Here is a 27,160-nt window from a genome sequence, read left to right as displayed (position 1 = left end):
GAAGGCAACGAAAAGGTTAGGGGGAGAAATGGCTGCAGGCGGTGGGAGTTTAATGCCTCAGCATTCACAACCCCACAATCACACCCGGTTTCTCTTTCTTTCAGCAGGAGGCGTGTGGGAGTCAGTGAATGACACGAAAGAACATCCAGTGATGGAGAAAGAGGAAATGTGTTCAGATGGGAAAGAAAAGGCTGAATATAGTGATGGACTGAAGAAGGAGGAGGGAAAAGATCCTTATGAAGGGGGGAATTCTTCCGGTCTATTAGAGTGGAGTGACGTACAGGAAAACCTATACTCAGGCAAGAACAGTAATGAGCTCACTGCAAGCAGGGAAAATTTCTCCAACAAATCAGATATTAATATTCAATGGAGCACATGTAACAAAAAGAAAATATTTCAGTTCCTGGAGGGTGGAAAAAGCTTCAGTTGCAGCGTAATGCTTTCTTCCCAGCAAAGACTTCACACTGGGGAGAAACCGTATAAATGCCTGGAGTGTGGGAAAAGTTTCAGTCACCGTGGAAGCCTTTCTTCTCATCAAAGGATTCACACAGGGGAGAAACCGTATAAATGCCTGGAATGTGGGAAAAGCTTCAGTCAGAGTGGAACACTTGCTGTCCATCAAAGAATTCACTCAGGGGAGAAACCATATAAATGCCTGGAGTGTGGGAAAAGTTTCAGTCACCGTGGAAGCCTTTCTTCTCATCAATGGATTCACACAGTGGAGAAACCGTATAAATGCCTGGAATGTGGGAAAAGCTTCAGTCAGAGTGGAACACTTGCTGTCCATCAAAGAATTCACTCAGGGGAGAAACCATATAAATGCCTGGAGTGTGGGAAAAGTTTCAATCACCGTGGAAGCCTTTCTTCTCATCAAAGGATTCACACAGGGGAGAAACCATATAAATGCCTGGAGTGTGGGAAAAGCTACAGTCAGAGTGGAACGCTTGCTCTCCATCAAAGAATTCACTCAGGGGAGAAACCATATAAATGCCTGGAGTGTGGGAAAAGCTTCCGTCAGAGTGGAATGCTTGCTGTCCATCAAAGAATTCACTCAGGAGAGAAACCATATAAATGTCTGGAATGTGGGAAACGTTTCAGTCAGCGTGGAAACCTTTCTTTTCATCAAAGGATTCACACGGGGGAGAATCCATATAAATGCCTGGAGTGTGGGAAAAGCTTCCGTTCCAGTTCTGTCCTTCTCTTACATGAAAGGATTCACACTGGGGAGAAACCATATAACTGCCTCGTGTGTGGGAAAAGCTTCCGTTCCAGTTCTGTCCTTAGCTCACATGAAAGGAATCACACTGGCGAGAAACCATATAAATGCCTGGTGTGTGGGAAAACCTTCCATTCCAGTTCTGTCCTTCGCTCACATGAAAGGATTCACACGGGGGAGAAACCATATAAATGCCTGGAGTGTGGGAAAATTTTCCATCTGAGTGGAATGCTTACTGTCCATGAAAGAATTCACTCAGGAGAGAAACCATATAAATGCCTGGAATGTGGGAAAAGCTTCAGTCGGGGTAACACCCTTTCTTCCCACCAAAAACTTCATTCAGGGGAGAATCCATATAAATGCCTGGAGTGTGGGAAAAGCTTCTGTTCCAGTTCTGTCCTTATCTTACATGAAAGGATTCACACTGGTGAGAAACCATATAAATGCCTGGAGTGTGGGAAAAGTTTCAGTCGGAATGATAACCTTTCTTCCCATCAAAAAATTCATTCAGGGGAGAAACCATATAAATGCCTGCTGTGTGGGAAAAGTTTCATTCGGAATGATCACCTTTCTTCCCATCAAAGAATTCATTCAGGGGAGAAACCATATAAATGCTTGGAGTGTGGGAAAGGCTTCCGTTCCAGTTCTGTCCTTATCTTACATGAAAGGATTCACACCAGGGAGAAACCATATAAATGCCTGGAGTGTGGGAAAAGTTTCAGTCGGAATGTTCACCTTTCTTCCCATCAAAGAATTCATTCAGGGGAGAAACCATATAAATGCTTGGAGTGTGGGAAAAGTTTCAGCCGGAATAGTAACCTTTCTTCCCATCAAAGAATTCATTCAGGGGAGAAACCATATAAATGCTTGGAGTGTGGGAAAAGTTTCTCTCGGAGCAATAATCTTACAACCCATCAAAGAGTTCACATAAAATGAAAACCATGGGAGTGCTTGAAGTATGGAAGGATGTTACACCAGATAATCTGGCTTTCAACATTTGCAATCAGTGAAATAAAACACTGTAGTAATGTGTTCCATCATCCTACTGTATAAATGAGTGTGTTTCAGAGAACTCACTTTATACCATGGTGCACCACCAGAGGGCACTGCCGCGGAGGGAAGCCCAGGTAAGGCACCATGACCCTCCAGAAAACATGCTGTGGCAGAAAGGCCAGGCCGGGATCGGGATGGGAACAGGTGGCAATACAAGCCCCCTGCTTTAACCCAGCTGGTATTACGAGCGGAGCAGGTGGAAATGCCCACCCCCTCACCTTAACCCATCTAATATTAGGAGCAGAGCAGGTGGCAATGCTCAACCCTGCCTTAACCCAGCTGATAATTAGGAGCAGAGCAGGTGGTAATGCCCACACCCATCTTAACTCGGCTGGTATAAGGAGCGGAGTCAAGAATAATAGGTAGCCAGAGGGCAAATGAAGTATTCGACAACACTCTTGTTCAAGAATTCATGAATCTCTTATTAAGACTGGTAGGTCTAATAACACATGCAATTAATACATATGCAGTTCATACATCACTATATGTGAATTGCTTGTTGATATCACAAGAATAATACATATGCTTATAACAGAGTCCCCGCCTGAGGACCCGGGAGTGTACAGGCAGATGAAAATCAACCAGGTAAGTTTTAAAGTTGTTATATTTCAAAAGTAAATGTTCCTTTTTCTTCCGGAAGAAATGTATTAATTGCATATGTATTAATTGCATGTGTTATTAGACCTACCGGTCTTAATAAGAGATTCATGAATTCTTGAACAAGAGTGTTGTCGAATACTTCATTTGCCCTCTGGCTATCTATTATTCTTGACTAGGGATGTGTGTTTCGGCTTTCTGAATGCCGAAAGAAAGCCGAAACACTTTTGGGTTAGCCGAAACACTTTTGGGTTAGCCGAAACGTTTAGGAGAAAGCCGAAACGTTTCGGCTAGCCGAAAGAAAAGCCGAAACGTTTCGGCTTCTTTCGGCTTTCGGCTTTCAGCTTTTCAATGGGAAAATGCCTCCGTCTTCCCGGACGTCTGGGGGAGGCATTTTCCCACCGAATCAGCCCAAAATTGGTGGGGACCTTCCTCTAACCCCTCTCTAAACCCCCTCCCCCAAGTTTCAGACCGATTGGACTTTGGGGGGCTATGTTATGGCCCCCCAAATCAGGTCCCCCTATCCTCCCATAAGAAAGCGAAGGAGCAGCATATTGTTAGCATGCTGCTGCTCATCTTCTTCATTATTTCCTATGGGGAAAAATGAAGAGGCAGGCTTCCTTTGCCAGGGGTGGCATTTTGCATGCAAAATGCCCCCTTACCCTCAGGGGCCCTTCTCCCACCCCTCCTCCCACCCCCCACCAAGGCTCAGCCTGCTCCCACTTGGGGGGGCCATTTCATGGCCTCCCCAAGTAGGTGCTCTAATCTCTACCACTGACAGCTGGGGGAGGCTTGTCTTGCCAGGGGTGGCATTTTGCATGCAAAATGCCCCCCAACCCTCTGGGGCCCTTCTCCCACCCCTCCTCCCACCCCCCACCAAGGCTCAGACTGCTCCCACTTGGGGGGAGCTCCCCTTTGGTGTGCCCCCCTGCTGTGTAACCTAAAGCTGTTCAAGAAATAAAGTGTTTTTGACAGGAATCGTGTTTTGTGATTCTCTGATGTTAAGTGAGTTGTGTTAATTTTTCTGTGTGGGGGACTGCTGACGTAATGTGTCATAATGCTTTGCCTACTTGTACTTTGAAAGGGAGAAAATAATTTTTAAAAAACTTTATTTTGTGTTGTTCGTGTTTTATTCTTTGTTGTGCAGTTGGTTCTCATCATAGGGAACAATGGGGCTGGCTGGCCAGCCATCTCTGTAGGTGGTGGGGGAATTTGAGGGAGGGTGTCTGTGGTTCAGGTGCTCTTTCACAGGGACCAGCTGGCACTCAGAAGTGTGCCCACCATTGTGGCACCCCTGGGCTGTGCAGAATTGCCCAGGGAAAGAGAGTTTAGAAGTTCCCAGCATAGGGAACAAAGGGAGAGGGCTGGCCTTTGCCAGCCTGTTCCTGGGGTTATGGGTGTGGGGCAGGTGGGGGTGGATTTGGGTCTGTGAGGGGCTAATGTGGGGATTTGGGTCTGTGTGTGGCAGCTGGGGGGGAATTGGGTTTGTGTGGGGCTGTAAGGGGTGGACTTTAGGGGCTGAGAGGACAACAGATGGTTGTGATGTCAGCGACCATGTGGTATGCCCCACACAGGCATTTGCATACTGCTGTTGCCTGTCAGAGTCATGTTTCCTTGGGGTCTGCAGTTTTTTCCCCATGATAAGGGCTGTTCTTGCATGAATTGCCATGAATCTCCACTGCCCAGGGGCAGGCAGGCAGGCAGCACTGTAGAGAAAAAAGGCTTTTCTATCTACCTTTACGGAGGCCATGTCTCCCGAAACTTTGGTCAAGAAGCTTTGCTGTTTTGCTAAGAAATTTCTTAAGCCCAACTCCCCCCGCCCCTTTTCCCTCTTGTTAGCAGCTTCCTGAGAACAAAGCTGTCTCTGGGGCTGACCTTGGAGATAAGAGAACGTATTGAGAACGTTGTGAGCAACTGAGCTTCCGTGGACAGTCAGGTGAACCAATCAACAGTCTTGATTTTGAGAACCAATTTGCACCTGTGTGATGGGGAGCTGGTGCCGGGGACTGCACCCATGCCCTTTTGCACGTTGTCTCCTGATGCCGATGTCATCAGCATTTTGCCACCTGATTGGCTGCAGGGCCTGCACCACTGAGCTGGCAACTTAGCATATAAACCAATTACCCAACATGGAGACTCAGACCTTCGGTGGGTCGCAGTGAGCTCCCATCGTCTCAAATCGGGCTCTGACTGGATGGGAGTCCAGGCGCCCACCTGTTTTGTTTTGCAGTGAAGCCTGGCCACTCTTGGCTTCTCGACCAGAGACTGTGCCTCCTGGATTCTTGACAACTTTGTGGTTTGCCTTCCGCTGTGATATTGGTATGTATAAGTTAGAGCTGACAAAGCTATAGGCTTTTGTTATTTTAATCCTCACATTCTGTCTCATGTATTTTATTGTGACCTTGCACCTTAAATAAAATAAATTATATTTTTGTGTGGGTTTGTTGACTTTGGAGTCTCAAAGCTCTAAAGCATTCTGCTGAACTCACTTTTGCAAACTCTCATAAACCTCCTACCATAAAAATCATTTTGTTGTGAACTACACTTGCAAAACCACTTGGAGTGGTGTCCCTCCCCTCGTAGGCTTTGGGGAAACCCTGAGGGACTGGTGGCAGACTTGTAGGGCGTTTGGGGGACTTCCCCTCGCCAGTTTTGTAATTTGTGTGAACCGGTCTATAGGGCACTGTTGGCTCTTCCCCTCAGCTGGGTTGAGGCGCCAGGGTCCCGTAGGGTCCCAGATTGATTATCTGAATCCGCCCCTCCCTGCCCACCTAAAAAGATGTGTGTTTTCCAATCACAGGATGTCATTGTCCGACTGTGCACCACGTTGGTCAGGCCGTTCCTGGAGTATTGTGTGCAGTTCTGGAGGCCTCACTTCAAAAAGGATGTGGGCAACTAGAACGGGTGCAGAGGACAGTAACCAGGATGATCACGTGCCAGGAGACCAAGCCCTACAAGGAAAACCCAAGGGATATGGGAACATTCACTTAGGAGAAGAGGAGGCTGAGGGGAGACAAGCTTGCTCTCTTGAAGTATTTAAAAGGCTGTCACTTAGGGAAGGGGAGGGCAGCAGAGGATAGGACTCGAAACAGTGCGTTTAAACTAGAGGAGGGAAGGAACCGGCTGGATGTTAGGAGAAACTTCTTCACGTTAAGAGTAATCCAGCAGTGAAACCAGCTGCCTTAGGGTATGGTGGGTTCTCCCCCAGTAGCAGTCTTCAAGGAGCAGCTGGACGAATCCTTGTTGGGGATGCTTTAGGCTGTTCCTGCATTGGGAAGGGGTTGGACTAGATGGTGTGTAAGACCCCGTCCATTTCTTTGATTTTATGATTCTAAAAAGAAACACACAAACTTTCTTGTGGGAGAGTATCACTGTGATTTTGTTTCCTGGATTTGGTTCACAGTTCTGGAAGCTGCTTTACCAAAAAGTGATTTCTGTCTCTCTTGTTTCGTTTTGCACACATTCCTCTGCAGTGGGGATATCGCAGCCCCTGCAGTTCTCATCTGTAAGGCATCATTTTTGGGGTTGATCCATCATTTAGAGGAAGATGTTGGTTCTCTGGTTCACCTAACATGTCCCACTCCATACCCAGAAGACCTGCTCAGAGTGGGAAAAAACGATGGAAGGAAACACTTGGGCCTCAAGATCCACTCTGGGGCCTCTTGGAGACAAACATAGAATACACCATGAACCCGAATGAAAAGAGCGTTTGGAATGACTGGTCCCGGCAAGGAGAGGCGAAGGGATCCTGCTTTTTTGCCCAAGGGGTCTCTGCTGTTTCGCACATTTTGTTGCCAAACAGGGTCCGTTTTCCTTGCTCCTTCCTGGGGTTTCTCCTTGTTGTGGCTATTCTCCAAGGAACCTATAAGAGAAAAGCAAAGAACACAGTGCTGGTAAACTGACAAACAGATGGAAGTCTGAAGGGGCTATTCAGTGTAAGATTATGTCTGAGTTGTGTCACACTAGCTAATCCTTGCGATGGCCGAGAATTTTTAAAAAGTATTAAGTTGTTTATGACAAGAGCCCCGTGGCACAGAGTGGTAAGCTGCAGTACTTCAGCCCAAGCTCTGCCCACCAGCTGAGTTCGATCCTGGCGGCAGCCGGGTTCAGATAGCCGACTCAAGGTTGACTCAGCCTTCCATCCTTGGAAAAATGAATACCCGGTTTCCTGGGGCTGTAGATAACTGGGGAAGGCAATGGCAAACCACCCCATAACAAAGTCTGCGATGTCCCCCATGGGTCAGTAATGACTCGGTGCTTGCACAGGGGGGCTACCTTTACCTTTGTTTATACTTTGCCTTTCTCACCTTAGGGGATGGGAGGGAAGGTGTGTTCTGATTCCAGTTCTCCTGGGTTGTCTGGCCATGTAGGTAGAGCCTTTCCCAAAAGCCTCAACCGATGGCCCCTGTCATGGAGCTGGAGACCAGGGGGGCAATCCCGAGTGAAGACCACCACTCATGCAACGTGGCAAGTGGACTGGGCTTGCCCACCTTCTGGTGCGATCCAGCGGTGCCACTGGACAGTCATCTCTCTCTGTCCAGCATGCCTGAATCTCCTCTGCGGAGTCCAGCTTGGAATGGGGTCTGCAGGCCAGAATACAGGAAAAGGACGGACGGTGAGAAAGGAGGGAGGGTTTTGATCCGGTTATGGTGCGCTCTGCCGGGTTGCCTTTCACATCCATTCAGTTCACCTCTGGAGAAAAACTGTTAGCTCTAATGAAGGGACCCCTCTGTGTGGAGTCCAATGTGTGGCTCTCTGGTGTTAGAGACCAACTAGACTTTCAGGGAGGGAACTTTCGAGAGTCAGAGCTCCCTTCGGCAGACACATGGAGTGGGGAAAGGTGGGAGACTCTAAAATCCAGACAGAGGGCGGGAAAGGGATTGGAAAGAAGTGTCAGGAAGCTAGCTATACATAGGATTTTTCTCATACTACAGATGCTAATTTTACACACTTTGCACCTGTCTTCTATCCAGCCAATTACACCAGTTATTGTAGCTAGTTTCCTGGACCTTCGAATGCCCGCTTTGAGAGCTAGCCGGGAGAGGGCCAGCGGAGCCAGCAGGTGCCCAAAGAGGGGATCGGAGGCGACCCGGAGGGAGGAGGAGAAGAGGCGTCGCTTGCCAATCCACAGGGATCCCCGGCCTTGACTCCGCTGCTGCCCCTAAATCCCAGGTGGAGGGGGTGGGTGGGCTGGGGACGCTGGCACAGAAGGAGAGCAGGAGACTGGAAGAGGGCAGCAGGGGCTGGACAGGGAGGGGGCCCTTCAAGCGCCCCCCCCCCCCGGCCTGGCTGCTCTGCACCAGTAGGACAGGTGCTGTGGAAGGAAGCAGCGCTTCAGAGTCAGGCCCTGAGCTGTGAGCCATCAGCTGTGCCCTCTGAGGACCAGGGGGCCTCCTGGCTGCCTTGGCTGCCTTGGACACCAGCAGGTGGGAGTGGGGTGACCACCAGGGAAAATTGGTGGGGTGGGGCCATTCCTTGACCCTAGGTGGGCTGCAGGGGCGCCCCATACAAGGGGATATATCTGGGGGGGGGCAGCCATTATGGTTAATAGGTGGGACATTCACAGAGCAAAAGACAATATGATCAACAGTCGGGACCTTCGATGAAAACAGATACAACGGGGTATGGGAGCCACATGCATAAATGAACCCTTTCTGGATTAAAGCGTAAAGAGCGCAGACTGGGCTGGGTAGATCCTGGTTTGGGTTGCCAGCTGCCTGGAGAAAAGTGTCTTGTCCCATTAAAGGAACATTTCCACACAGAAGCCTCTATTGAAGGGACAGGACATTTTTCTTCATTATTGTGTGTGTGTGTTGGTCAACAGATTTTTATCAAGGGTGTGTCCAGCGTGTTGTGTGTGTTATGTGCCATTAAGTTGCTCTGACCTATGGTGACTATATGAATGAAAGACCTCCAAGCTGACTTGCTCAGATCCTGCAAACTGGAGGACGGGGCTTCTCTTCTTGAGCCCGGCCATCTCGTTTTAGGCCTTCCTCTTTTCCTGCTGCCCTCCACTTTTCCTAGCATTATTGGCTTTTCCAGAGAGTCTTGTCTGTCTTTTCATGAGGTGACCAAAGTACGATAGCCTCAGTTTTGTCATTTTAGCTTCCAGGGAGAATTCTGGGTTGATTTGATTTAGTGCCCAATTATTTGTCCTTTTGGCCGTCCATGGTATCCTCAAAACTCTCCTCCAGCACCACGTTTCAAACGGATCAATGTTCTTCCCGCCAGCTTTCTTCACCGTCCAACTTTTACGTCCAGACATAGTAATGGAGAAGAGTTTGGATTATCTTGGTCCCCAGAAAGTCATCTTTGGCGCCGAGGACCGTCTCTGGCTCCCTCACTGCTGCTCTTCTGTGGAAATCATCTGGCAACCCTCCTTGTTAGGCTTTAAGGTGCCCCCCCACCCCCACTTCTATTTCATGGCTCTGGGCATGATCTGTGACTGGATGGGGACTGAAATCCGGAGGCTCCATGAGGACTCGCGCCTTGGGTGCACGTTTTTGTGCTGTGACAGCGCCCCCAAGTGGTGCGTGCGCGATTGCCACGGTGATGCCTCCAGGCTGAGAAAGGACCTGCAACGGGGGACGGCGGTTTTCTTTTGTTTCAATGTCGAAATCCTCCCTCTGGCAGGGCGAAGGCAGAAGCGGGTCCTTTTCTCTTTCTGGGTGAGTCCTCCGAAGGGTTAAAGGGAAGGAGCCTCCGTTCCTAGAGGGGCCAGGAGAGGGGAGAACTCACTTCCTGTCCCGGGGTCCCCATTGTGTGTAGTGGGGCGGAGGGGAGAGGAGGCGGCGCCGGAGGACCTTCTGCAAAAGGGGTAAGTCCTGCAATGACCCCCCCTCTGCAAAGCGCCCCCCTGCTGCTGCTGCCAGGCTGGGCCAGTGGAGCTGTTCCGGTGGTCAGCGGCCTGCTGGGGTCTGGCCTGCAGGAGGAAGGAAGTCGGCAGCTCGGGGGTCCTCTGTGACCTTTTTGCTCAGCACTTGGCAGATAAGACCTCTGGCATCCGTTCCAACATGGACTGCGCATGAGCAGTGACAGGGCCAGATGGGGCTGAGGGGGGGCAACTCATCCAGCTGTTTGGGATGCCTTTCTGTTTATTCAGTCTGAGAATACGCAGGAGATGTGTGCGTACTAAAAGTGCTTCCCACCCGCTTTCTTTCTCCCTCCCAGGCAGCAGTGAAAAGGCTCCCTTGATGGCTTCTCCACCGTCTCCTCCATGTTGTGAAGGGAAAAGGCCAGCCATGCGGCCAGCTCAGGTACGGGGAGGGGTCCTTGGGGGCTCAGAGGATCGGCCTCTTTGGCCTTGGCTGTGGCGATAGGAGAGGCCGAGGCCGCCCCCTGAGAAGGCAGGAAAATGGCCGCCCCCTGTCTGGGACGAAGAGTGCGGGACGATGGAAAAGGACATATCCGGCCTCTTCCCACAAGCCTGCCAGCCCCCTGCCAGTGAGGGCCACCCCTCTGGGCCCCCAGTGCCCCCAAGGAGAGCCGGGAGTGGGGAGCGAAATGACCCCAAGGGGCTCTTGTCCCCTCCCCTCATCTTGCGCTTTGTGCTGGTCTTCCAGTATTAATTTTCTGCCTCTCTTTTTGCCTCCCGGCCCTTATGGACCAGCTCTCCAGTGATACACAGAAACACATTTTCCTTCCAGAGTCCGGTGTCCTTCGAAGAGGTGGCTGTGCGTTTCACCCGGGGGGAGTGGAGCCTGCTGCGCCCGGCCCAGAGAGCCCTGTACAAGGAAGTCATGCTGGAGAACTTTGGGAACGTGGCCTCTCTGGGTAAGGGTCCCTTTCTCCTGGGCTGCCTCCTTCTGGTGGGAGGAGTGACTCTGAGGAAGACCTGAATGGGGAAGGCCGTGGCCAGGCTGTCTCCCCTGGGCCCAGTGGCTGAGCTCTGCCGCCCTCCCTGGTCCCTCCTCTGATGTGGGAGGGGGTTGTGAGTTCTCCTTGTGGAGGGGGAGCCCCTGCCTGGCTGCCCTGGGACTGGGCCACGTGACCGGCGTCAGAAAAGGTGCTGTCAGTTCTATGGCTGACAGGCTATGACAGATAGACCCCTGTACCCACACAGCAAGAAATCCATTATCTTGGTTGAAAGGCTTTATTCAGGAATCAAATCATACTCGTAGATATGCTCATAGGATGCTCAGAAGAAAAGCAAGCAAAAGCAAACGACAGGAATAACTAAATGTGTGGAAAACCATTCTTCTTATAGATCACAATTACTCTTTCCCCCTCCCAACAGTAAAACATAACTTTTGGCACAAAGCAGAGAGCTCCTCTGCATAGTTTACATATCAAGTCTAGACACTAGGAAGGCATAAGATTAAAACTGAAACACAGTTACTCATGAGAACAGACAGCGTACAAGGTCAGCAGTTAGATAAGGCACCTGTGGCTTCAGCAGGCCTGAGAAAGCAAGGCAAGTTATGGCACTGGCAATATGACATCAAGGTACAGCATCAGCAATGGTTCATAGTAACAGCTCAGCTTAACCTAATGGCATGGATGGGGTACAGACACGACATTTCCTGCCCCTGCCCAAGATGGGCCTTTCCTTTAAGGGCCAGGTTTCTCAGGATAGCGTTTGTGAAACTCTGAGATTTGGGAGCATACGAGTCTGTGAGCATTCATACGAGATTTTTCTCCCATTCTTTATAAGATTCATCAGAATCTTTCCACCTCACTAAAAAGAAAAGTTTATTGTGTTTTAGAGTCCAATCTTTCTTCTGCTTCATAATGGATTTGTCCATCTACTAGCATTGGATGTGGGGCTCCCCATTCTGGATGCCATTGGTCAGGTGGGGGAGCCTTTTTCAGAAGGCTGCAGTGGAAGGCAGGAGGGATTTGTCTTAAGTTCTTGGGGATCTCTGTTTCAACAGTTAACTTCACTGATCCATTTCTTTCCAGGAAAAGATCCCAAATATCTCCATCCTAGTTTTTTGCTGGGTGGCTCCCCTTTAATGTTTTTAGTGGCGATGTACACAAAATCTCGTGGCTGTAGTTTCCGTTGTTCAGAACGTTTTCTGTCAGCAAACTTTTTATAGTTTTTTATAGTTTTATAGTCCTCTTTTGCTTTGTCTAAAGTTTTCTGTATGATTCTCCACTGGGAAGTTAAGTCAGTCCACCATTCTCCCAAAACTTCTGTTTGAGGTGCTCCCACACCCTGCCGTTTGGGGTTCCGGGGTGCTCCTACACCCAAGTCACGCATTCCAAGGTACATTGCCGCCTCCTCCGCTTCTGGTGTGTTCTGGGCGAAGGCGGGGCGTGGGCACTGCCAACTGCTCTGCTTCTCTTCCTGGCCTGGGTTTCCTGCCGTGGCAGCACCCTCTAGTGGTGCACCAGGGTAGGAAATGAGTTGTCTAGAACATGCTTAATCTTTTATGCAGTAGGGTGGTTTTAATATTGATTTTAAACTGTAATTTATCCTTCATGTAACCCACCCTGAGCCCACTCACGAGGAGGGCAGGATGTAAATTGAATAAAACATAAATTGAATAAAACATAAACATCAACATAAGACTTGAGATTCAGCCATACAAGGCAGGTGAGGTTTTTTCATCATATCCCACCTCCCCCACTAAAAAGACAGCATGCGCTGTTCAGGATCCGTGGGGTGTGATCTAATTCCTCCCCTTTTCTTAGTCTCCCTCCTTTTCTCACTGTGGCCTGTGGGGCCCACGCTTGCTCCCCATTGCTCCATCGCTGCTCCCAATATCCATGGAGGCTCCCCATGTCCCTCTCCTCATCCTCCGGATCTCTGACTCCTGCCAACCCCCTTTCTGTCCACCTCTCCGGCATCGTTCTCCCTCTCGAGTCCCCAAGACGTCTCCTTGGATTCTCTTTCCCTCTCTCATTCAGCAAAGGTTTGAGTAATTCTTGAATTAGGACTAATTTAGTAGATACTTAAAGGATTTTGTCCTACCAAAAGTTTTGATCGCTGGCCGCCTTTTGCATTTTTCTGTCTGGCTTGCCTCCTGTCTTGCCCTTTGCAGTTAATAGCAGTCAACCCTTTTAAAACAATGGCCTCGTTATTTCATGGGAAAATACCCCACCTATATGCAGTGTGTGTATACACAGGCTCAGGTCCCAAGAGACCCAGAGTAGGGGGGTGCTTGTGTGAATGGCCACTTACCTCTGTCCCCCACCCCGATCCAAGGGTAACAAAAGATGGATGGTTCTTGAGCCCTTACTGTACTCCGACCCACCCCTATTTACTTGTCTGTACTGCCTTTCTGGAGGGACGGAGTCAAGCCGTCTTGGAATCGCTGGATTTATTTGCACCCAGAAGAGTTATGATTTTGTGTTTTTTCCCCCTTGTAAAAAGGACCTCAGGTTGCCAAACCTGAACTCATATCCCGGCTGGAGGAGGAGGAGGAGGAAGAGCTGTTTCTCCTGATCTCTGATGAAGAGGAGGAGTTGGCAGGTAAGTGCTTCGACCTGTCTTGGGACTGCGTGTTGCCTGCGCTTCCTTCCAAGGGCTGGTGGGTTTCGGTGGGTTCTCAGAAGAGCTTGGCTGAGTTCTGAATGCTGAAATGGTGCCTGGAGATCTGGAACCTCTGAAAATAGGCCACTTCCTCCTCCCAAGACCGACGCCAAGCCTAGCCAAAGACTGCCCACCTTTGAGAGGTTTCCAGGCAAGGTTGTTGGCCAGCCCTGTGACCCCAAGATCCCTTTCCCTGGAGCAGTCAGGCCTTGATCCTGGACCCTCTGCATGCAAAGCCAAGCCTGTGCTTTATTGCAGAGGCACGACCCAAAGCAACCCCACAGAGCTCTTGAGTGAAGACATCCCCGCCCCCGCCGAGAGCAGTGCTGTGATGTCCTGGAGGACTCCGGTCAGGCCTCATTCAGATACAGCCATGAGCGTAAGAAGCCCTAAGTGTCTAGTGAGCTTTCAAATAACAAATAATTTAACTCCTGGTGAGAGGTACAGCTCAAAGAATGTTCTAGTTTTGTTTCCAGGTTTCGTACACAAGACATACAACTCCAGTTGTTGGGATGAGAGACACAAGTGGAATGTTAGGATCGAGGGGCACAACTTGTTTGAAAGGAATAGGCCAACAAGGAAGGGTGGACGAGTAGCCCTATAGGCCAAGGCTGTATCTACTTGCGAGGAAGTGCCTGAACCTGAGCCTGGAAGGTCAGTTGAGAGGAGAAAGAAATAACAGTGCTATTATGCCGGGGGTCTTCTATAGACACCCCCAGGCCAGGCAGAGGACTTGGATGAGGCACTCCTAGGCCAGATTCCAACATCTTCAAAGAAACGGAACGAAGTCGTCATGGGAGATTTCCATTACCCTGATATTTATTTGTCATTTATAGTCCAGCTTTCAAGGACTATAAATGGCAAATAAGGTCAATTACATTTCCATAAACAATGCCATACAGTAAATAAACACAAGTTTACAAAGACATGGCATTAGCAAGAATCCAATACAGAGTGGAAGGAATGCTGAAACAGAACACAAGTAACTCTAGGGCTGACATTCGACCACGTGAAGCACGAGTAGCTCGTAGGAGCACATATTTAAGACAACAGATATTTCGTAAGGCAACATAGTGGTGAAGTCTACGATCCTTAACTCATTAGCGAAGCATCTGAGAGCCCCTCCCAACAATATAAAAGCCTTTTTGAATAATTTGGTTTTGCATCGTTTGCGGAAAGCTAGGTGAGCGGGGGCTTTCCTGGCCTCCTCAGGCAGGTCGTTCCACAGGGCAGGGGCCTGCCTGATACCTGTTGGATGTCAAACTCTGCTAAAAACAGACGGTCTAATGAATTCCTGACTTGTCTTGCTGACAACTTCATCTTCTAGCAAGCAGAGAAGGAAAGAAGGGGCTCTGCTCTCTTGGACTTGATTCTCACCAACGGGGAAGAACTGGTTGATGAGGTTTAAGATCTTGGGTAAGGGAAAAGCGGAACATCGTCAGATACATAGGATGGATTTTAGAAAAGCTAGTTCTAACAAGCTTGGATTGAATCTTGGATTTGATTCTCATCTACGGGAAAGGACTGGTTGATGAGGTGAAAGTCCAGTGCCTCAGGGATCTGTTCAACATTTTTAAAAATTTCTTGGAGGAAGGAATAGAGGGGACGCTCTTGAAATATGCAGAGACTTGGCTGTAGTACGTGTGAAAAGGGTCTAGGGGTGTTAGTAGACCATCCACTGAACACGAGTCAGCAATGTGATGCGTTAGCTAAAAAGGCAAATGCAACTTTTGGGTTGCATCAAGAAAAGTATAGCGTCGAGATCATGTGAATGGGCGGTATCCCTTTACTCTGCTCCAGTTAGACTTCACTTGGAGTACTGTGTTGAGTTTTGGGTAGCGCAGTTGAAGACAGATGTTAGCACGCTGGAACGTATCCAAAGAAGGACAACAAAGGTGGAGAGAGGGCTGGAGACCCTGTCCTGTGGGGAAAGGCTGAAGGAGAGCTTGGAGCGTTTAGCCTGGAGAGGAGGCGACTGAGACGTGATATGAGAGCCCTCTTCAAGTATTTGAAGGGCTGTCACATAAGAGGATGGAGCAGAGTTGTTTTCTGTTGCCCCAGCAGGCTGGACCGGAAACAACGGATTAAATTTAAAGCGAAGGAGTTTTTGGCTAATCATTAAGATGAACTCCCCAACAGTTAGAGCGGTTCCTCAGTGGAGCAGGCTTTGTTGGGAGGTGGTGGGCTCTCCTTCTTGGGAGGTATTTAAAAAGAGGCTGGATGGTCCTCTTGCAGCTCTGATGGTTCTCTGACTCAATAGGAATGGACACAGATCCTGGTGCCAGGCTCTCGTGGCCCTTTCTTACATGTCCGGGGTAATGCTGCTTGCCACTCTGGGCTCAGGGTGGAATTTTCCTCCAGGCCAGATTCCCCACCTATCACGGAGGGTGGGTTTTTTTGCCATCCTCTGGGCATAGAGAAGAGGCATAGAGGGAGGTTGGGGGGAGGGAGAAAGCTGTGCATTTCTTGTGTTGTGTAGGGGGCTGGACTTGATGACCCTTGGGGTCCCTTCCAGCTTCTTTCCTCTGTTTGTGCTTATAGAATCTTTCCTTCCATTCTAAGACTTTATTAAAACGTGGTGAGTCCAAGAAAGTTTCTTACCCAAAGATAAGCAGGCCAGGAGCCCCTCCCAAGGAGAGGCTCTCGATCAGTTTTGCTCATATTTATAGCGTTTTTTGTTGAGTGCCCATGCCAGGTATGGCGAAACAATCCCACCACCCCTTATTTTTACCCTGGGGAATGAGGGATTTACTCTGTGGTGCCTGGTTTTAAGTTACTAGACCACAGTGAGTTCATCCCTTTTCCTGCCTTTTCCTTCCCCTTACAAGTGGGGATGGCATTTTATGGCCACCGTCCAGCTCAAAGGAGAACTAGAGTTTGTCAGTGGGCAACCACACTCCAAGCAGACGGATCAGCTGGCACAGGGGTTGCACATCCACTGGGTGCCCCCTACTCCATTTCCTAAGGTGCCAGTGGCAGGGGGGCACCAGGGCCGATTCCACATGGCTTACCTGAAGCCGGGCCGTTGTGCAACGTTGCAGATCATGCCAGAAAAAATGCAGAAGATTGTGTTTTCTCGTGTGAGTTTTGCACAATGTCGTGCAAAACTTGCGCAAGAAAACGCGATTTTCCGCGTTTTTTCCAGCATGATCCGCAATGTTGCGCAACGGCCCAGCTTCAAGTAAGCCGTGTGGAATAGGACCAGGCAGCTCCCCCCTCCTCCCAAGTTCTGCCCAGCCACCCTGCCATTGGCTTGGCATCCATCTGGATATCTGTGCAGACAGAAAATGAAAAAGGTAGACTCATACCCCCTTTGGCTTTGAAACTCTACCTCTGTGGTGTTAAAGGGAGAGGCAGAAATAACTCAGGGTTCTTGTCAACATTGGAGTACCTTTTTCTCAATGTGTCTGGCCACCTCTCTTCAGACCGTCTGCCATGTGCATGAATAGCTGTTCCTTTTCTCCCCCCATGGCCCCCCATAAGTCCCCCCTGTAAACTCACCCTGGCCGACGGAAGACCTCCATTGCCCACGCGCTCTCTTTTGTCTCTTGGGCTACGTTCATTACCACGCAAATGGCTACTCTGCCCCTCTTGAAATTTAGAAGGCAACGAAAAGGTTAGGGGGAGAAATGGCTGCAGGCGGTGGGAGTTTAATGCCTCAGCATTCACAACCCCACAATCACACCCGGTTTCTCTTTCTTTCAGCAGGTGCCGTGTGGGAGTCAGCAAATGACACAAAAGAACATCCAGTGATGGAGAAAGAGGAAATGTATTCAAATGGGAAAGAAAAGGCTGAATATAGTGATGGACTGAAGAAGGAGGAGGGAAAAGATCCTTATGAAGGGGGGAATTCTTCCGGTCTATTAGAGTGGAGTGACTCTATACAGGAAAACCTACACCCAGGCACGATGAACAGGAATGAGCTCACTGCAAGCAGGGAAAATTTTCCCAACAAATCAGATATTAATATTCAATGGAGCACATGTAACATAAAGGAAATATTTCCGTTCCTGGAGGGTGGAAAAAGCTTCAGTTGCAGTGTAATGCTTTCTTCCCACCAAAGAATTCACTCAGGTGAGAAACCATATAAATGCCTGGAGTGTGGGAAAAGTTTCAATCACCGTGGAAGCCTTTCTTCTCATCAAAGGATTCACACAGGGGAGAAACCATATAAATGCCTGGAGTGTGGGAAAAGCTACAGTCAGAGTGGAACGCTTGCTCTCCATCAAAGAATTCACACAGGGGAGAAACCATATAAATGTCTGGAGTGTGGCCAAAGCTTCCGTCAGAGTGGAATGCTTACTGTCCATCAAAGAATTCACTCAGGAGAGAAACCATATAAATGTCTGGAATGTGGGAAACGTTTCAGTCAGCGTGGAAACCTTTCTTTTCATCAAAGGATTCACACGGGGGAGAATCCATATAAATGCCTGGAGTGTGGGAAAAGCTTCCGTTCCAGTTCTGTCCTTCGCTCACATGAAAGGATTCACACTGGCGAGAAACCATATAAATGCCTGGAGTGTGGGAAAAGCTTCCGTTCCAGTTCTGTCCTTCGCTCACATGAAAGGATTCACACTGGGGAGAAACCATATAAATGCCTGGAGTGTGGGAAAAGCTTCCGTTCCAGTTCTGTCCTTCGCTCACATGAAAGGATTCACACTGGGGAGAAACCATATAAATGCCTGGAGTGTGGGAAAAGCTTCCGTTCCAGTTCTGTCCTTCTCTTACATGAAAGAATTCACTCAGGAGAGAAACCATATAAATGCCTGGAATGTGGGAAAAGCTTCAGTCGGGGTAACACCCTTTCTTCCCACCAAAAACTTCATTCAGGGGAGAATCCATATAAATGCCTCGAGTGTGGGAAAAGCTTCTGTTCCAGTTCTGTCCTTATCTTACATGAAAGGATTCACACTGGGGAGAAACCATATAAATGCCTGGAGTGTGGGAAAAGTTTCAGTCGGAATGATAACCTTGCTTCCCATCAAAAAATTCATTCAGGGGAGAAACCATATAAATGCCTGCTGTGTGGGAAAAGTTTCATTCGGAATGATCACCTTTCTTCCCATCAAAGAATTCATTCAGGGGAGAAACCATATAAATGCTTGGAGTGTGGGAAAGACTTCCGTTCCAGTTCTGTCCTTATCTTACATGAAAGGATTCACACCTGGGAGAAACCATATAAATGCCTGGAGTGTGGGAAAAGTTTCAGTCGGAATGTTCACCTTTCTTCCCATCAAAGAATTCATTCAGGGGAGAAACCATATAAATGCTTGGAGTGTGGGAAAAGTTTCAGCCGGAATAGTAACCTTTCTTCCCATCAAAGAATTCATTCAGGGGAGAAACCATATAAATGCCTGGAGTGTGGGAAAAGTTTCTCTTGGAGCAATAATCTTACAACCCATCAAAGAGTTCACATAAAATGAAAACCATGGGAGTGCTTGAAGTATGGAAGGATGTTACACCAGGTAATCTGGCTTTCAACATTTGCAATCTGTGAAATAATACACTGTAGTAATGTGTTCTATCATCCTATTATATAACTGAGTAAGCGTGTTTCAGACAACTCACTTTATACCATGGTGCACCACCAGAGGGCACTGCCGCAGAGGGAAGCCCAGGTAAGGCACCATGCCCTCCAGAAAACATGCTGTGGCAGGAAGACCAGGCCAGGATTGGGGAGAACAGGTGGCAATACAAGCCCCCTACTTTAACCCAGCTGGTATTAGGAGCGGAGTAGGTAGCAATGCCCGTCCAATGCCTTAACCTGGCTGGTATTACGAGCAGAGCAGGTCACAATGCCCGCCCCCTGTCTTCACCCAGCTGGTCTTAGGAGCGGAACAGGTGGTAATACCCACCCCCTCACCTTAACCCATCTAATATTAGGAGCAGAGCAGGTGGCAATGCTCACCCCTGCCTTAACCCAGCTGATATTAGGAGCAGAGCAGGTGGTAATGCCCACCCCCATCTTAACTCAGCTGGTATTAGGAGCGGAGTCAAGAATAATAGGTAGCCAGAGGGCAAATGAAGTATTCGACAACACTCTTGTTCAAGAATTCATGAATCTCTTATGAAGACTGGTAGGTCTAATAACACATGTAATTAATACATATGCAGTTCATACATCACTATATGTGAATTGCTTGTTGATATCACAAGAATAATACGTATGCTTATAACAGAGTCCCCGCCTGAGGACCCGGGAGTGTACAGGCAGATGAAAATCAACCAGGTAAGTTTTAAAGTTGTTATATTTCAAAAGTAAATGTTCCTTTTTCTTCCGGAAGAAAAAGGAACATTTACTTCTGAAATTCTCCAATAACAACTTTAAAACTTACCATGGAGACTCAGACCTTCAGTGGGTCGCAGTGAGCTCCTATAATCTCAAATCTGGCTCTGACTGGATGGGAGTCCAAGCGCCTACCTGTTTTGTTTTGCAGTGAAGCCTGGCCACTCTTGGCTTCTCGACCAGAGACTCTGCCTCCTGCATTCTTGACAACTTTGTGATTTGTCTTCTGCTGTGATATTGGTATGTATAAGTTAGAGCTGACAAAGTTATAGGTTTTTGTTATTTTAATCCTCACATTCTGTCTCGTGTATTTTATTGTGACCTTGCACCTTAAATAAAATAATTATATTTTTGTGTGGGATTGTTGACTTTGGAGTCTCAAAGCTCTAAAGCATTCTGCTGAACTCACTTTTGCAAACTCTCATAAACCTCCTACCATAAAAATCATTTTGTTGTGATCTCCACTTGCAAAACCATTCTTGCAAGCTAGACTTCATTTGTTTAGTTCCCTTACAGGCTTGGAGTGGTGTCCCTCCCCTCGTAGGCTTTGAGGAAACCCTGAGGGACTGGTGGCAGACTTGTAGGGCATTTGGGGGACTTTCCCTCGCCAGTTTTGTAATTTGTGTGAACCAGTCTATAGGGCACTGTTGGCTCTTCCCCTCAGCTGGGTTGAGGCGCCAGGGTCCCGTAGGGTCCCAGATTGATTATCTGAATCCACCCCTCCCTGCCCACCTAAAAAGATGTGTGTTTTTCCCTTAAGTTTTGCATTGGCTGGATTGTTTTTGAAAGGGCAGAGTAGGCAAATGAGTAGCAGGATAGGGGCATAGAAGTCCTCTATAGGCCTACTCAGATGTAAGTCCCCTGTTATTCAATGGTGCTTAGTCCCACGGATGTTTCTTCAGATTGCAGCCTAGGATTGAAGTCTGCATATTCCACTTTCTGAATGTTTCCAAAGCCAATGGGTGGGGAGGGGTCCCTCCTTGGGAGGACTCCCCCGATTGACAAGGAGCCAATACCACTGCCTGGGCAGCCATGGGGAAAAGAGATGCACTCACGAGCATTGCACACCTTCCTTCATGCCAACAGAGTGAATTAATAAGAGATGGGTTTGCTCCCCTTTGGATCTTATCGGTGAAAATTGCTATGGAAAATAAGATGTATTGTTACTATTATTATTACTAGCAACAAAGCCCATTGTGGGGAAAAATACAACGGGCTCTAGAAAGCTGAGGCTGGCAGGCAGGGGGGTAGCTGGCAGGAGGCAGAGCATGCCGGCTCCCACTGCGCCCGATCGGATGGATGCAAGGATCAAGCCCAGACTCTGACGGGCAGCCGCTCCCCAGCTAAAGCACAAAGAACGATGTGGCTCCTGCCAGCGTAACCAGCGCTCTGCGGCAGCAGGTTTCCTAAGCCCCAAGGCCACTTCATTGCATGCACATTTTAAAACTTCTAGAGATCGCAACTCTTTGAGTCTCCCCACTTGCAGGTTACCCTATTTTCACGCATAAGGCCACATTCTTTCCAAAGGGCAGGAAGTGGAAGGGGGCTCCAGGGGAGAAAGGTAACTTCTGGGTTAACCTCGAAGGAGGGGGGCTGATGCAAGAGCGAAGCTACCAAAAGCAGCCAGGCGGAAAGGGTGTTAAGCGCAGGAAGGGGCTGCCAGGGGTATGGAGAAGGAAGCAGCGAGCAGGAGCACCGGAGGAAAGGCGCCCGATGGGACTGGGGAGGCACCGCAGAGCTGCCAGAGGCGGGGGCGCGTGAGGAGAGGGGTGCCCAAGGTGGGCAGGGGGATTCAGTGCCTGAGAGAGTTTTGAGGGGGGTATCGGCCGTGCAGAAGCGGAGATCGCGGCCAGCGAGGATATCGGAGAAGGGCGGGGAGAGGGGCAGGGGTGAGGAGGGGGGCTACATGCAAGAGCAAAGCTACCAAGCAGCCGGCGGCAAAGGGTGGCAAGCTCAGGAAAAGGCTGCCAGGGGCACGGAGAAGGAAGCAGCGAGCAGGAGCACCGGAGGAAAGGCGCCAAAGGCACCGGGGAGGCACTGCCGGGCAAGCAGGAAAAGTGCCCAGGTCCCAACGAAGATGCCAAGCGGGCTGCCAGAGGCGGGGGTGCGCGTGGAGAGGGGCTCCCAGGGCGGGCAGGGGGACTGACAATCACCCAGCTCAGGGTCGCTGCCACGTCGGCTGGCCCAGGGCAGCAGGGGCCAACGTGCACCGGCTGCAGCCACTGCGAGGGACAGCCAGGAGGCGCGGTGCTCTAGCCTGGAGCCGGATCATAGACGGGCGGTGCAAGGAAGGGGAAGTGACAGGCAGCGGTGGGGCAGGCAGGGCGGGGGCTCAGGAGCGCCCCCCAGCTGCGCCAGGAGCCCCTGGGGGCCAGAGAGCCGCCCCCGGCCAAGCCTGCGCCTGCTCAGCCCCCTCCCTCTGGAGCTTCGTTGCCAGCGGCAAGAGCTGAAGTCCCATCGTGTGCAGAGCGCTTTCCCTCGCCTCCCGGGCAGCCCCCGCTTTCCGAGGAGTCTGGCTGGTTTGAGCCCTGGCCCTTTCGAGAGTTCATGCCAAGGAGGGGCAAAGGGGCGTTCATAATGTGGGGCAGCGCCGAATCAGAGTGGGCAGAGCAGGCGGGCAGGCTGGGGGGTGGCGGCAGGTGTGTGGCCAAGCATGCCAGCCGCTGCCACACCTGAATCGGGGGGAGACAGTGGGCTGGGGGGAGGCTTGCAGTTGGGCAGCCGAGCTTGCCCGCCAGTGCTGCGCCCTGATTGGGATGGAGAGGCCAGGCAGGCGGGCTGGGCATTGCCACCTTGGCGCCCACCTCATCGCAGCTGGCGAGAGCTTCGAAGTCGGGCCGTCCTTCCCCCTGTGGCCCGGCCGAATCGGGCTGGGAAGGGCTGAGCCGACCTGCTGTGGGTCTTCTGAGGCCGCAGAGGTTTGGGGGGCTTGCAGGCAAGGTGGGCTGGGGAGGGCGGCTCGCCCTTCCCGCCCCTTCCCCGGCTCAGTCAGGGCTGCGGCGATAGCGTGGCTTGGCGGGGAGGGACGCCCAGCGAGGCTTGCCCTCCGCCCCCCCTCCTGGATGGCCGCTGCCAGCGGAGCGACTCTTCTTCCTGCAGCCAGGCGGGGGCTTGACAGGTGTGAAGCCACCTCGCCCCCCCCCAATCCGGACTGCGGAACAGCAGGTAAACTACCCTCCCCCCAGCCTTTTCCCCGCTAGGGGCAGGGGAGAGCACACCTGCACAGTGGAATCAGTGTGAGTCGTCGGAAACCCGCCAACACAATTATGTTATAGGATTATTCAGGAACAAAAAAAGGAAACACAATCTTGGGTGTATTACAGGCAGAACATCCAAATCACAGAATGTCATTGTCCAACTATGCACCATGTTGGTCAGGCCTTTCCTGGAGTATAGTGTGCCGTTCTGGAGGCCTCACTTCAAAAAGGATGTGGACAACTAGAACGGGTGCAGAGGACAGTAACCAGGATGATCAGGGGCCTGGAGACCAAGTCCTACGAGGAAAACCCAAGGGATATGGGAACATTCACTTCGGAGAAGAGGAGGCTGAGGGGAGACAAGCTTGCTCTCTTGAAGTATTTAAAAGGCTGTCACTTAGGGAAGGGGAGGGCAGCAGAGGATAGGACTCGAAACAGTGCGTTTAAACTAGAGGAGGGAAGGAACCGGCTGGATGTTAGGAGAAACTTCTTCACGTTAAGAGTAATCCAGCAGTGGAATCGGCTGCCTTGGGGTGTGGTGGGTTCTCCCCCAGTGGCAGTCTTCAAGGAGCAGCTGGACGAATGCTTGTTGGGGATGCTTTAGGCTGTTCCTGCATTGGGAAGGGGTTGGACTAGATGGTGTCAGGGCCTGCCGCCACTGCCGCTGGGCGTGGCACTGGACGGTCTGCTCCTGACATCATAGGGGGGCCAGGGATTCTGCAGGACCCTGCTCTGTGGAAGGAGGGGTGGTATACCTCACCCAGACTCCCTCTCAGTCCACTCGCTGGGCTGCTCAACCTGGCCTGCTTACCCTCTGCATCCTCCATCTCCTCCTTCCAGAACTCGCCTCCACCCTTGCACGTTACTGCTCTCACTCCACATCATCACTCCTCACTCACACCCACCACCCCAGGGCTCTTCCCTGAGCTCTTCCCCACATCCTTCAAAACGGATGTGGACAAGTAGAGCGGGTGCAGAGGAGAGCAACCAGGATGGTCAGGGGCCTGGAGACCAAGCCCTATGAGGAAAACTTGAAGGATATGGGAACATTCACTTCGGAGAAGCGGAGGCTGAGGGGAGACAAGGTTGCTGTCTTGAAACATTTAAAAGGCTGCCACTTAAAGAAGGGAAGGGAGCTGTTGCTGCTGGCGACGGATGATAGAACTCACGCAAAACTGGGTCCTTTCCCCTTTCTCCATAGTGTGGCTACTCTCCAAAGAACCTGCAGAAGAAAAGCAAAGAACAAGATGCTGATAAAACTGGGCATCAGATGGAAGTCTGAAGGGGTTATCCGGTGTAAGATTATGTCTGAGTTGTGTCACACTAGCTAATCCTTGCGATGGCTGAGAATTTTTAAAAATTATTTATTAAGTTGTTTACGACAAGAGTCCCGTGGCGCAGAGTGGTAAGCTGCAGTACTTCAGCCCAAGCTCTGCCCACCAGCTGAGTTCGATCCTGGTGGCAGCCGGGTTCAGGTAGCCGACTCAAGGTTGACTCAGCCTTCCATCCTTCCTAGGTTGGAAAAATGAATACCCGGTTTCCTGGGGCTGTAGATAACTGGGGAGGGCAACGGCAAACCACCCCATAACAAAGTCTGCGATGTCCCCCATGGGTCAGTAATGACTCGGTGCTTGCACAGGGGACTACCTTTACCTTTGTTTATACTTTGCCTTTCTCACCTTAGGGGACGGGAGGGAAGGTGTGTTCTGATTCTAGTTCTCCTGGGTCACCTGGCCATGTGGGGAGAGCCTTTCCCAAAAGCATCAACCGATGGCCCCTGTCATGGAGCTGGAGACCGGGGGGGGGGCAATCCCGAGTGAAGGCCACCACTCATTCAACGTGGCAAGTGGACTGGGCTTGCCCAACTTCCGGTGCGATCCAGCGGTGCCACTGGGGAGTCGTGTCTCTGTCCAGCATGCCTGAATCTCCTCTGCGGAGCCTGGCCTGGAATGGGGTCTGCAGGCCAGAAGGACAGGAAAAGGACGGACGGTGAGAAAGAAGGGAGGGTTTTGAACCGGTTATGGTGCGCTCTGCCAGGTTGCCTTTCACATCCATTCAGTTCACCTCTGGAGAAAAACTGTTAGCTCTAATGAACGGACCCCTCTGTGTGGAGTCACACATTCTTCTGTGAGGTGGTAAATTGGGAGCTATCATTAGGGGGGGGGTTGAAACTGGAACCTGTAGGTCCCTCGCTACTCTCACCCCTGTTGTGGTGACTGGTGCCCCTGCCCTGTTCACTGCCGTTGGGATGATTAATGGCTGAGCTCTCTCAGCTTGGCCGACCCCTGCTCCTCAAGGTGGCACATTAGAGGCAGTCACGGTTACGGGAGGCTGAGCATGTCTCCCTCTCCCCGCTCCAACTATTCTTGGAAACTGCATGACCGGGGGAATCCTTGGTGCTCCTACTGGAGGCACAGGAGACATCAAAAACAGCCTTCCCCTCCCAGAAGGTTTAATCCTATCATGTTCCTTGGACCAATCTGTGGAGCTCTGAGTTCTGAGAACTCCCTAAATAGTTTACATGCTCCGTCTAGACAAAGGAGAGAGGCAACAGATTAGGAACGAAACAGAGTATTCTCCTTTCCCCTGAGAACTAGCAGGTTTGCAGGGTCAGAGACACCGAGCTTCAAAGCACAAGAGATGAGACGCTCTGGATACAGCAGGCCTGTGAATACAAGGCAAGTTAGCCTTAGCAAATTTAATGTTCTGTGTGATCATCACCTAGGTCAGCAATAAGTTAATTTGGTTCTGTAGAATTTTAATATTGTGCTTTGACCTGTCGTGGGACTGCGTGTTGCCTGCGCTCCCTTCCAAGGGCTGGTGGGTTTCGGTGGGTTCTCAGAAGAGCTGGGCCGAGTTCTGACTGCTGAAATGGTGCCTGGAGATCTGGAACCTCTGAAAATAGGCCGCTTCCTTCTCCCACGACCATTTCCACCTTTGAGAGTTTCCAGGTTGTTTGCCAGCCCTGTTACCCCAAGATCCCTTTCCCTGGAGAAGTCAGATGTTGATCCTGGACCTTCTGCATGCAAAACAAAGCCTGTGCTTTATTGCAGAGGCACGACCCAAATCAACCCCCCAGAGCTCTCGAGTGAAGACATCCAGCCGAGAGCAGTACTGCATGCGATGCCGAAGGGCTGACACAGAGTGTGCCAATATAACATTCTAGCACCTTGCAGCTGTGCTGGAGGACTCTGGGTAGGCCTCATTCAGATACAGCCCTGACCGTAAGAAACCCTAAGTGTCTAGTGAGCTTTCAAATAACAAATAATTTAACTCCTGGTGAGAGGTACACCTCAAAGAATGTTCTAGTTTTGTTTCTGGGTATAGTACACAAGACATACAACTCCAGTTGTTGGGATGAGACACACAATTGGAATATTAGGATCGAGGGGCACAACTTCTTTGAAAGGAATAGGCCAACAAGGAAGGGTGGAGGAGTGGCCCTATATGCCAAGGCTGTATCTACTTGCGAGGAAGTGCCTGAACCTGAGCCTGGAAGGTCAGTTGAGAGCCTCTGGGTAAAAATAATAGGAGAAAGAAATAATAGTGATATTATGGTGGGGGTCTTCTATATATTTATTTACTTGAGTGGTTTCTACTTTTCCTTTCTCACCTAAGGGGATGGGAGGGAAGGTGTGTTCTAGATCTTCCGGGTCACCTGGCCATGTGGGTAGAGCCTTTCCCCCAAAGCCTCGATCGATGGCCCCTGTCATGGAGCTGGAGACCGGGGGGGGGGGCAATCCCGAGTGAAGGCCACCACTCATTCAACGTGGCAAGTGGACTGGTCCTGCCCAGCTTCCGGTGCGATCCAGCGGTGCCACTGGGGAGTCGTCTCTCTCTGTCCAGCATGCCTGAATCTCCTCTGGGGAGCCTGGCCTGGAATGGGGTCTGCAGGCCAGAAGGACAGGAAAAGGACGGACGGTGAGAAAGAAGGGAGGGTTTTGAACCGGTTACGGTGCGCTCTGCCAGGTTGCCTTTCACCTCCATTCAGTTCACCTCTAATGAAGGGACCCCTCTGTGTGGAGTCCAATGTGTGGCTCTCTGGTGTTAGAGACCAACTAGACTTTCAGGGAGGGAACTTCCGAGAGTCAGAACTCCCTTCCTCAGACACATGGAGTGGGGAAAGGTGGGAGTCTCTAAAATCCAGGCAGAGGGCGGGAAAGGGATTGGAAATTAGTGTCAGGAATCTAGTTATGCATAGGACCCCGTAGAACTGCATGAGCTTGCTGCACCGATGGAGGATGAAGCGATCTTAGAGTGGGCAGCGAGGGTGAACCACCATGTTTGCTCACTGTTTCCCAGAGACAGTTGCCTGTCATGGGGCAATGTCACTC

The 27,160-nt window shown here is 50.4% G+C and overlaps 1 pseudogene; it reads left to right on the top strand.

Annotated features, from left to right (window-relative positions):
- Positions 1 to 277: 277 nt before the first annotated feature.
- LOC129326934 (zinc finger protein 208-like) overlaps positions 278 to 27,160 on the top strand; it is a 64,676-nt pseudogene continuing 37,793 nt past the window's right edge.

This window comes from Eublepharis macularius, chromosome 4, assembly GCF_028583425.1.
Source record: "Eublepharis macularius isolate TG4126 chromosome 4, MPM_Emac_v1.0, whole genome shotgun sequence".
NCBI lineage: Eukaryota > Metazoa > Chordata > Lepidosauria > Squamata > Eublepharidae > Eublepharis > Eublepharis macularius.
This window is presented reverse-complemented; position numbering and strand designations above follow the sequence as displayed.